The sequence below is a fragment of the Giraffa tippelskirchi genome, chromosome 3 (assembly GCF_054371585.1).
Source record: "Giraffa tippelskirchi isolate mGirTip1 chromosome 3, T2T-mGirTip1v1.2.pri, whole genome shotgun sequence".
NCBI lineage: Eukaryota > Metazoa > Chordata > Mammalia > Artiodactyla > Giraffidae > Giraffa > Giraffa tippelskirchi.
The window spans coordinates 148,057,839-148,068,377 of record NC_137277.1 but is presented as its reverse complement, the minus strand read 5'-3'; the positions used below and the strand labels follow the sequence as shown (position 1 = coordinate 148,068,377).

The following is a 10,539-nucleotide window of genomic DNA, read 5'->3' as shown; positions in this document are numbered from 1 at the left end:
CTTTGTTTGAATGTGAAAATAATTAAAATTTGAAAAAGTAATTTCACATTTTTAAATTCACTCACTATCTTACTGAGAAAGAAGTTTATAAAGACATTCTGATTTGCTGTGCTGACAAATGAGATCATTGGGGAAGAAAAATGTGTTCAGCTGACATCTTGATGCTGCAATCTGCTGTCTAAACATTAATTAAAACTTTTTCTTTAGAATCTAAATTTGATGACCAACATTCCTTTTTATATTCCTTCTTTTACAGATATAAAATCTTTGTCTCTGAGGTATTCTTAATTACAGTTTGGAATAAACCTTCTGTTTCCTAAATAGTCTTTTTGCTCCTGGTCTATTTGTTTTGTCTCTTTTAGAGTTGAGGCTTTATTCAAAAGTTGGTGAAGCCAGAATTGACTGGAAACTTTGCCTGCAGGGGCAGGGATTATCAGCTGGTGGGTTTCAAGGTGGATCAATAGATGAACTGGCTTTTTCAACTGGGGCCTCCTCTTCTGATTAGTTTTCTGAAAAAGAAGTGTTTAAATAAATGACAGTTGCCAGTGTTCTGGGAGCCAAACAAGGAGATTCCTAGTATCCCACATAATCTGTCCAGTTATGCCGGCCAAATTCAGTATGACTTCTCATTTCTACTCTGTTGAGTCCAGATCCTCTGGTTCACCTTTAAACTCTTGCTGTTGCTAAGTATGAAAAGAGATCTAGGATCTAATTGGTCCTTGTTTCAGACTTTGACCAGTCCTCCAGCTCTCAGTTCCAGTCTGCTCTTCTGAGTTTAAAGGTTCCTATAGACTAATTCCTGAGACTAACTGGAGTTCTGTGACAGGAATAGACACTGTTGTCATCCTTTCCTGGCCTACATTTCAGCTTACTCTGCTTTGCCTGATCACTATACATCTTCCAAAATTTATTAAATTATCTCACTTCTTTTCCTGTTTCTTTGTATGTATGTTTATATTTAAAATTTTCTTTTGACTCTGTTATTTTAGTGGCATTTCAAGACAATATTCAATTCACCATGTTTAATCAAATTCTGAAAAGTAAAAGTGTTAGTTAGTCGTATCCGACTTTTTGCAACCCAATGGATTATAGCCCGCCAAGCTGCTCTGTCCCTGGAATTCTCCAGGGAAGATTACTGGAGTGGGTTATCCTTCTCCAGGGGATCTTCTCAACCCAGGGGTTGAACTTGGGTCTCCTGCGTTGCAGGCAGATTCTTTAGTCAAATTCCCAAAGACTTTTAAATTCAGAGACTTTTAAAACTTGGCCATAAATTTCAAACTATAACCCAACTAGCTGCTGGCATCTCTACCCACTTAAGATGGGTAGAGCCATCTTAAGCCAACTTAAGCCAATTCAAAACTGGCTTGGTCTTCTCTTCCTCTTGGAAAAGTCTAATGTTCTACCCAAACTATGTGTGGAATACATGGGGAAATTGCCATTTTATGATCACCTCTATCTTCAACTTCTTGCCACTCCTAAATTCTAGATCTCCATTTTGAATGGTATGACCCTTTGTTTTTATCTACCCCAGTACCAATCTAGAAGGGAAACAAACTCAGCTCCTTCTGTCTCTCCCACATATGTGTGTGAGCATGCTCAGTCATGTCCGACTCTGTGATGCATGGACTGTAGCCAACCAGGCTCTTCTGTCCATGAGATTTTCCCAAGCAAGAATACTGGAGTGGGATGCCATTTCCTTCTCCAGATCTTCCTGACCCAGGGATTGAATCCGAGTCTCTTGCATCTCCTGCATTTGCAGGCTGATTCTTTACCAACCGTGCCACCTGAGAAGTCCCATTTCCCACACATATACCATAAAAACAATTAAAACCCACCACTCACACCAAGTCTGCAGAAGACTAGTGAAGATTTGAGAGGGAGATGGAAGAAAGCTTCCATCATAGAAACAACTTATTAGTTGAGTAGTATTATCAGATCTTCACATTTTTAAGAACTCTTCAAGCACTTCAGTGTTAACTGTTGACTATGTTCCTTCTCTGGACTCAACCCCCAAATTCTGTTTTTGACTCCAATGTAGAGAAAATTAATCTGTCTTTTGTTTTCTTAAATTCTGCTAACCAAAATGGAATACTAAGGTAGGTATCCAGGCTATGACTATTTCTCTTTCCCAGATTTCCTAAACAGCTTCCAAAATGATGTAACTCCGTCTCTTCCTTCCCTCTGCTCCATTCTTTCCACCTTTATCCAGAATGATCTTTCAATACAATTTGACTAGTGCCCTAAGGGCCAAACTAGCCCTTCATAAAAACAGATGCAACTTTGGGGCTTGCTTCTTGACCCCTTTATACACCCACTGTGTTGATTTGGGCCTTCCTTCTGGAAAACTTTACCCCTCCTTTTGTCTGGCTTAAATCTATTCAATCCTCAGGTTTCAGGTTTAAATATCTCTTCCTCCAAAGAATTTTTTTTTTTTTCTGAATCCTTCTGTCCTTTAATTAGATAATTCTGCCAGTGGTTCGGTAAACACTGGGCTTTCCAAAATTGTAGCATTTTCCCCATATATTCAGTATCTTCTATAAGGGCTACTGTGAGCACAGAGAGCGGGCTCCGCTAGCTCAATAGTGTAACGTTATTATTTGGTATGCAGGTTTTCTTTTGAATGAATGAGGGAATCCAAATGAAATCGTAGTTAGTGGGTAATACTGTTATTCCAGCAGGTTCACTCCTTTTCTTCTTTATTACCTTTTCCCTCATTAGTTCTCTCTGCATCCATTCCTTCCATTTTCCTCCTCTCTTCATCCTATTAGCAGTCTGATTCCGATCTCCACATTCAGCGCTCCAGCCCTAATTCTCTTCATACCAGAGAGCACTGCTCCCCTCCTCCCTACCCCATATCCCTGAGATGCACGGGGTCCTACCTTTCACGCCAAATGTGGTTAAGTTTAAAAATAAATAAACCCAAATTCATTCCATTATCTTTTCCCTCAAAAGAAAGTATCCGGAGAAACCAATGACACTTCGAAGACTGCGTTTGCACAGAGCCCACTTAATTTCCTCAAATCTAAGCAATGCTTCCTACTCCCTTCCCCGGAAACGGAAAGAGCAAAAGCAAAGCCCAGAACCCAGAGCTTGCGGATTCGTTTTCCTGTTTTCTTGTGGGCGGGGCCATCAGACCGGCCTTGGCTGGTGAGCAGAACCGTCGCTCTCAGCCGACTCCACGTGCTATTGGCTATACGGGGCTCCGCCTCCTGAGCAGGGCGGGAGATTTGGTGTGCCGCAAGGAAGCTGCCCATCCCCCCTCTGACTCCCGGAGCTCTCCTGCTCGACCCTGCGACCCTGCGGTTCTGCTCCTGCACTGCCTACAAGAATTTGGCATTCTTGCTAGGGCCGAAGCCTTCTTCCCAGCGGCGACCATTCAGCTGGGTAGCGTCCGGCTGGCACGAGGCGGCCGCAGCCGCTCCTGGTGGAGACCTGGCGGTGCGTGGTGGAGCGGCGGGACCGCCTGCCTCCCTCTCCTGCTTTGCTCGGGGCTTCTGAGGTGAGTCCAGGTGCACCCAGTCCCCACCCAGCCTTCTCCTGAGCACCCTGGGCGGGGTGGCTGCGCCTCCCTCTGCGCTCCCCAGGCTGCCTCCAGCCTTGCTGGCCTGAGAACCCTCGGCTGCGCGAGGCCCAGAGCGAAATCAGTAAAGACTTGGTGTGAGAGGCTCACTGTTTAAGGACCGTTCCTCTGTCCAGCAGTGATGGGTCTTCTGTTCAGAGGATGTCTGTTACCAGAATATCTGTTTCCCGGCATGAGGAGCCTTCTGCTTGCAGAGAGAACTGTAAAACTCCGTAAAGAAAATAGTAAGGCGTCCTGGGACAGGAGCAGGTACAGTGAGGGCTAAAGAGGAAGGAATCTTGTCCCATAAGTGCCACTGGAGCGGGAACGCTTTGATGTCATCCCACCCTGGAAGCACCAAATGAATCCTCCTAACTGAACACAGTCACCCTGGGCCAGCGGTTGTAAAGCGGTTACCAAACCAGGCTCCTTTGGTAGAGCTTTTTAATAAAGTTAAAAGGATGCTGATGCATTACTTTTCGCTTTGCATCTGAAATCCACTACACCTTCCTCTAGCTGAACTGCAATCTGAAGAAAAATAGCATGGTCCCACACCTTTGTGTGGTGGCACTGCACATTAAATGGACATCATTCAACTCGTATTGAGCACTGTTTCTCTTTAATGTGCTGACGAAAATTAATCAGTAGTCGATCTAAGAAAGAAGTGGAAAATTTTATTTGAGCCAAACAAGGTTTTAATTCCGAGAACTGTTCTGTTAGAGGTCAAAGTACAGTTATGTGGATTTTTTTTTTGTTGTTATATGTTTTTGAGAGTGTGGACTGTACATTAAATTAAATGACACATTATTGAAAATTTACACTATCCAAATCTACACGTACAAAGCATATAAGGGGGTCGTGGGTCATCATGGCCCCTTACAAGACTAAAAAGGAAGGTTATCTTCTAAGGAAGTCTGGTTAATGCAGATGCACAACACATACTAAAGTGGAGGGAGGAGGCCCAAGTAGTTAAAAATTTTATATTTAAATTATGTTTAAATCATCTTGCCATAAAATATGAACTTTCATCAGATGTTATTTGGGATATGGAGTTGTACAAGAGATCTGCACTGTTAAGTTGAAATTTAAAGTAAAAATACCTGTAATAAGGAACTTGGTTAGCATTTTCATAGGCCAAGCACATGATCCCATTTAATCGTCAACTTTGTCCTAAGTTACACAGTTGTGTGGAGTTAAGATCAGAACCGAGGTTTATCTGATATTAAAATTGGTGAATAACGCTAAATTAAACCACTTTTTTAAAGGATTATGTTTTTAAAAAAATTTAGCAAACGCTTTATCTACTCTCAATGGAGAGTGTAAGCTATTAATGCTCTTTTGGTGTTAACTCTTTGAAAAAAAATCCACTTAAAGTAAGCATCAGGACAGGGTCTTGAAGAGTAAATGGTCACCAGATATTTTCATGTTATTCGGTTGTACTGGGGTTTTTTTGTTTTTTGTTTTCAGAAATTGTGGAAAAGAAGGAAGGAAAGGTTTATTTCAAGGTTTCTGTAGAAATTTCAATTTTGTGATTCTGTCCTATATAATAAGATGCCTTAAAATCTAGAAAAGGGAATTATGTATAAATGCATTTGGCTACAGACAAGCCTGAGTTAGGCTGCCTCTGCCCAGACAATTCTTACATAAAATACCATGGGGAAACTGCCTGGGATACTGTTCACTTATCTACAATATTTGTTTTTAAATTTTTGTTGAAAATCTTTTTTTCCCCCCCTGAAGGAACTACTTAACTTTTGCTAATAAAATTTATGTAACTGACCTTTAATCCTTTTGATTGCCAGGAAGCTCAGAGCTAAAAATTCTTTGTAGGATTTTATTTTCTGGCTTTCTTTTTCTTTTATTTTCCCTGATCCAGATTCCCTATTAGTATTTATAGTTTATCATTTGTTTTATTGCATTGTTTATTGTCATTGCTTCAGATCCTCTATACAACATAGTCAACTCATTGGAAGAGACTCTGGTGCTGGGAAAGACTGAGGGCAAGAGGAGAAGGGGCGACAGAGGAAGAGGTGGTTGGGTGGCATCACTGACTCAGTGGATATGAGTTTGAGCAAACTCAGGGAGATAGTGAAGGACAGGGAAGCCTGGCTTGCTGCAGTTCGTGGGGTCGCAAAAAGCTGGACATGACTTAGCGACTTAAACAACAAAATGCTGCTCTTAAAAGCATGCTTGCTAGAACTACTAATGTTTAACCTAGTGAATTGGAAACCTAGAGGAACTGTAGAAGTCCTTGGATATTTGAACCACTGTGTGGAAAAATGACTACACATGTTGTGAATAGTTTCCAGAGGCCAAGACAAGCATTTAGGATAACAGGTTATGATAATGGCATGAGAAGTGTGTCATTTAATAAAATGATCTAGGTCTTTGGAATTAGTCAAACTTGGGTTTCAGCCCTAATACACTTTCTAATTGTGTGAATTTTAGTGAGTAATTTAATATTTAACCTGTTAACTCATCGGTAAATTGGGGGAGTTATATATATTTTAACTACCTCAGGGAGTCTGAGGATTTACTGATCTGGTGTGCATAAAAGTGCCTCATACAGTGCCTGACAAACAGCCCCTCAGAAAGCTATTTTGTACAGATAAAAAGAAAATATTTCTTAATTTTATATAAATGTCACATAGATGCGTTAAACTTTTTGTTTAATACATCCATTTCCCCATATTAAGAAGCAGTATCATGACTAGAAAGTTGGCAAAGAAAAAAGAATATGTTCTACTGGCAATGGTCATATAAATTATAGGTGAAATATTATTATTGCCAAACTCTGTATTGTTGTTGTTCAGTCACTCAGTCGTGTCCTACTCTTTGTGATCCCATGGACTGCAGCTCTCCAGGCCTCCCTGTCCCTCACCATTTCCTGAAGTTTGCCCAAGTTCATGTCCATTGCATCAGTGGTGCCATCCAGCCATCTCATCCTCTGATGCCCTTTTCTCCTTCTGCCCTCAATCTTTCCCAGCATCAGGGACTTTTCCAATGAGTTGGCTGTTCGCATCAGGTGACCAAAATACTGGAGCTTCAGAATCAGTTCTTCCATTGAGTATTTAAGATTAACTGGTTTGATCTTGCTGTCCGAGGAACTCTCAGAAGCCTTCTCCAGCACCACAGTTCAAAGGCATCAATTCTTTGGCACTCTGCCTTCTTTACAGTCCAGCTCTCACAACCATAGGTGACTACTGGGAAGACCATAGCCTTGACTATGCGGACCTTTGTTGGCAGAGTAATGTCTCTGCTTTTCAATATAATGTCTAGGTTTGTCATAGCTTTCGTGCCAATAAGCAGTTGTCTTCTGATTTCATGGCTGCAGTCACCATCTGCAGTAATTTTAGTGCCCAGGAAGAGGAAATCTGTCACTACTTCCACCTTTTCCCTTTCTATTTGCCATGAAGTAATAGGACTGGATGCCATGATCTTAGTTTTTTCAATATTTAGTTTTAAGCCAGCTCTTTCACTCTTCTCCTTCACTCTCATCAAGAGGCTCTTTAGTTCCTCTTCGCTTTCTGCCATTAGAGTGGTATCATCCGCATATCTAAGGTTGTTGATGTTTCTCCTGCCTATCTTAATTCCAGCTTGTAACTCATCCAGCCCAGCATTTCTCATGATGTGCTCAGCATATAGGTTAAATAAACAGGGTGACAGCAGACAGCCCTGTCATATTCCTTTCTCAATCCTGAACCAATCAATCAGTTGTTCCATACTGTTCTAACTCTTGCTTCTTGACCCGCTACAGGTTTCTCAGGAGACAAGATGGTTTGGTATTCCCATCTCTTCAAGAGCTTTCCACAGTTTGTTGTGATCCACACAGTCAAAGGCTTTAGCATAGTCAATGAAACAGAGGTAGATGTTTTTCTGGAATTCTCTTGCTTTCTCTATGATCCAGCGGATGTTGGTAATTTGATCTCTGGTTCCTCTGCCTTTTCTAAACCCAGCTTGGACATCTGGAAGTTCTTGGTTCATGTAATGCTGAAGCCTAGCATGCAAGATTTTAAGCATGACCTTACTAGCATGGGGGCTTCCCAGGTGGTGCTAGTGGTAAAGTATCCGCCTGCTAATGCAGCAGATGCAGGAGACCAGGGTTTGATCTCTCTGTCAAGAAGATCCCCTAGAGAAGGAAATGGCAACCCACTCCAGTATTCTTTTTTTTTTTTTTGATGCTAAAATCATCTCAACTTGTATTTCATCAATTTGACCTACCTTTTATTTATTTTTTTTATTTTAAATAAATTTATTTATTTTAGTTGGAGGCTAATTACTTTACAATATTGTAGTAGTTTTTGCCATACATTGACATGAATCAGCCATGGGTTTACATGTGTTCCCCTTCCTGGACCCCCCTCCCACCTCCCTCCCCATCCCATCCCTTTGAGTCATCCCATTGCTCCGGCCCTGAGCATTTGTCTCATGCATCGAACATGGAATGGTGTTCTGTTTCACATATGATAATATGCATGTTTCAATGCTATTCTCCCAGAACGTCCCACCCTCACCTTCTCCCTCGGAGTCCATAAGACTGTTCTATGCATCTGTGTCTCTTATTCTGTCTCGCATATAGGGTTATCGTTACTATCTTTCAAATTCCATATATATGCATTAGTATACCGTATTGGTGTTTTTCTTTCTGGCTTACTTCACTCTGTATAATGGGCTCCAGTTTCATCCATCTCAATAGAACCGATTCAAATGTATTTTTTTAATGGCTGAGTAATATTCCATTGTGTATATGTACCACAGCTTCCTTATCCATTCGTCTGCTGATGGACATCTAGGTTGCTTCCATGTCCTGGCTGTTGTAAACAGTGCTGCGATGAACATTGGGGTACATGGGTCTCTTTCAATTCTGGTTTCCTCGGTGTGTATGCCCAGCAGTGGGATTGCTGGGTCATATGGCAGTTCTATTCCCATTTTTTTAAGGAATCTCCACACTGTTCTCCATAGTGGCTGTACTAGTTTGCCTTCCCACCAACAGTGTAAGAGGGTTCCCTTTTCTCCACACCCTCTCCAGCATTTATTGCTTGTAGACTTTTGGATAGCAGCCATTCTGACTGGTGTGAAATGGTACCTCATTGTGGTTTTGATTTGCATTTCTGTAATAATGCCACTCCAGTATTCTTGCCTGGAAAAATCCCATGGACAGAGGAGCCTGGTGGGCTTCAGTCCATGGAGTTGCAGAGTCGTATATGACTGAGCACTTGTTGTTGTTTTTTTTTCACTAGCTTGGGAGATGAGTTCAATTGTCTGATGATTTGAACATTCTTTAGTACTACCCTTCTTGGGAATTGGGATGAGGATTGACCTTTTCCAGACCTGTGGCCACTGCTGGGTCCTCCAGATTTGCTGACATATTGAGTACAACACTTTGATAGCATCATTCTTTAGGATTTTTAATAGCTCTACTGGAATTCCATCGCATCCATTAGCTTTATTGACAGCAGTGCTTCTTAAGGCCCACTTGACTTCACACTCCAGAATATCTGGCTCTGGGTGGCTGATCACATCATCGTAGTTATCTAGGTCATTAAGATGTTTTTTGTACAGTTCTTCTGTGTATTCTTTCTGTCTCTTCTTGATCTCTTCCATGTTTACCGGGTCTCTACCGTTACTATGGTCATATAAATTATAGGTGAAATATTATTGTTGCCAAAATCTTAACTCTCTGTACAGCAATGTCAAATAGAAATACAGAGACAGAATTTTGAACGAAAGACGATAGCTTTATTTCTTTGTCAGGCAAAGAGGGAACACAGTAGGCTAGCACCTCAACAACTGTACCCCCTTCTCTGGGGAATAGGGAGAGGTCTTCAGGGCTCATGGTCAGGGGTATGTGATAAGGATTAAGGCAGTCTTGCATTCTTCTTGCTTCTGCAAAGTTTCAAATGGCCTCAATGCTGGATCTGGTCATCTCCAAGGTTATCAGCTTATGACCTTCTTTCTGAAATGAAGAATGCTACAAGGGAGTGTTACAAGGGTGTTGGCAGGGGGAGCGGGGGAGGCCAGGTGCAAGATATGATTCACATAGAGAGTAACTAAGGAATTAACTTTGTGAAGGACAAGGCTTGTTACGGACACTATAGATTAGAAACAGCTGAAGTAAAACCAGGATTGCTTAACTCTCACGGACCTGTTCCTGGGGTTTTTATAGCTGTTTACTTCGTTTCCCTTGTTTGTTAGCATTAAAAAATCCCATTTTCCATTTCTGTTGTAACAAATTCCCCACTGCTGGTTTATTTGCTCCATTTCAATGGAAAAAGAGAATCGGGTATCGTTCTTGTTTGGCTTAGGACGAAACTTCAGTTTTACTCCACTGGACAAATACCAGCTGTCCAGCGTGGGGGCCCATCTGTCTCCTACCTTACTATCTTTGTACACAAAGTATGATCCTAATAGAATTGTTATGAGAATGAAATGAGAATACATATAGAACATTGAAAATTTTGTCTAGCACATAGTAAGTACTCAAAATTTCGGCCTCCCTCCACCACCTGCCCCTGCAATTTAGATCTTCCCAGTCTCCGAGGCTTCCTGGCCAAAATGGTCATTTTGCCCTTTACTGTGCCGTCATAGTAACTTTGGCTTTGTAAGATCTGCCTTTATTCATCTTGTTTGTTAAAACTCATGAACTTCTTTGGTTGCTCTCATTTTCCTGTTTGCTGGCCTGACTGAGGTCTTTTTCTCAAAACAGGTGACTCTACTTGAATTTTCCAGCTGAAGAATATGTAGTACCTTTAAAGGTAAATGAAAACTGAGACAAAATTATTTATGTGTGCTAGTTACAAAAGAAAATTTGGCAATATTTAGTAAGTTACCTGCATGCAAAGAACTGACTCATGGGGGGCATAGCAATATGATCCTCTTGTCAGGGAAAAGCGTATAAATAGGATTTATCAGAGACAAGAAAGAAAAAAAGTCTTGTTGAGTAAACTGCTGATTAACTGACAGCTAGGTGGAGTTATTAA

At 41.3% G+C, this 10,539-nt stretch overlaps 1 protein-coding gene and 1 long non-coding RNA gene across 5 annotated transcripts in view; one reads left to right on the top strand and one right to left on the bottom strand.

Annotated features, from left to right (window-relative positions):
- Positions 1-248: 248 nt before the first annotated feature.
- LOC145542635 (uncharacterized) lies at positions 249-3,116 on the bottom strand. Its single transcript, XR_014079990.1, has 2 exons — positions 1,843-3,116; positions 249-509 (listed from the first exon to the last, which is right to left on the bottom strand). It is a non-coding gene; the product is annotated as an uncharacterized LOC145542635 (long non-coding RNA).
- A 99-nt stretch (positions 3,117-3,215) lies between these two features.
- The window catches only part of ORC2 (origin recognition complex subunit 2), a 38,003-nt gene continuing 30,679 nt past the window's right edge, over positions 3,216-10,539 (top strand). For 2 of the 4 annotated variants that reach the window (XM_081581844.1, XM_081581846.1), the window contains exons 1-2: positions 3,216-3,499; positions 10,266-10,314. The gene's annotated coding sequence lies outside the window, so the exon portion shown is untranslated. Of the gene's footprint in view, positions 3,500-3,637; positions 3,830-10,265; positions 10,315-10,539 lie in introns of those variants that run through there. The other 2 variants (XM_081581847.1, XM_081581845.1) reach the window with 2 other exon arrangements.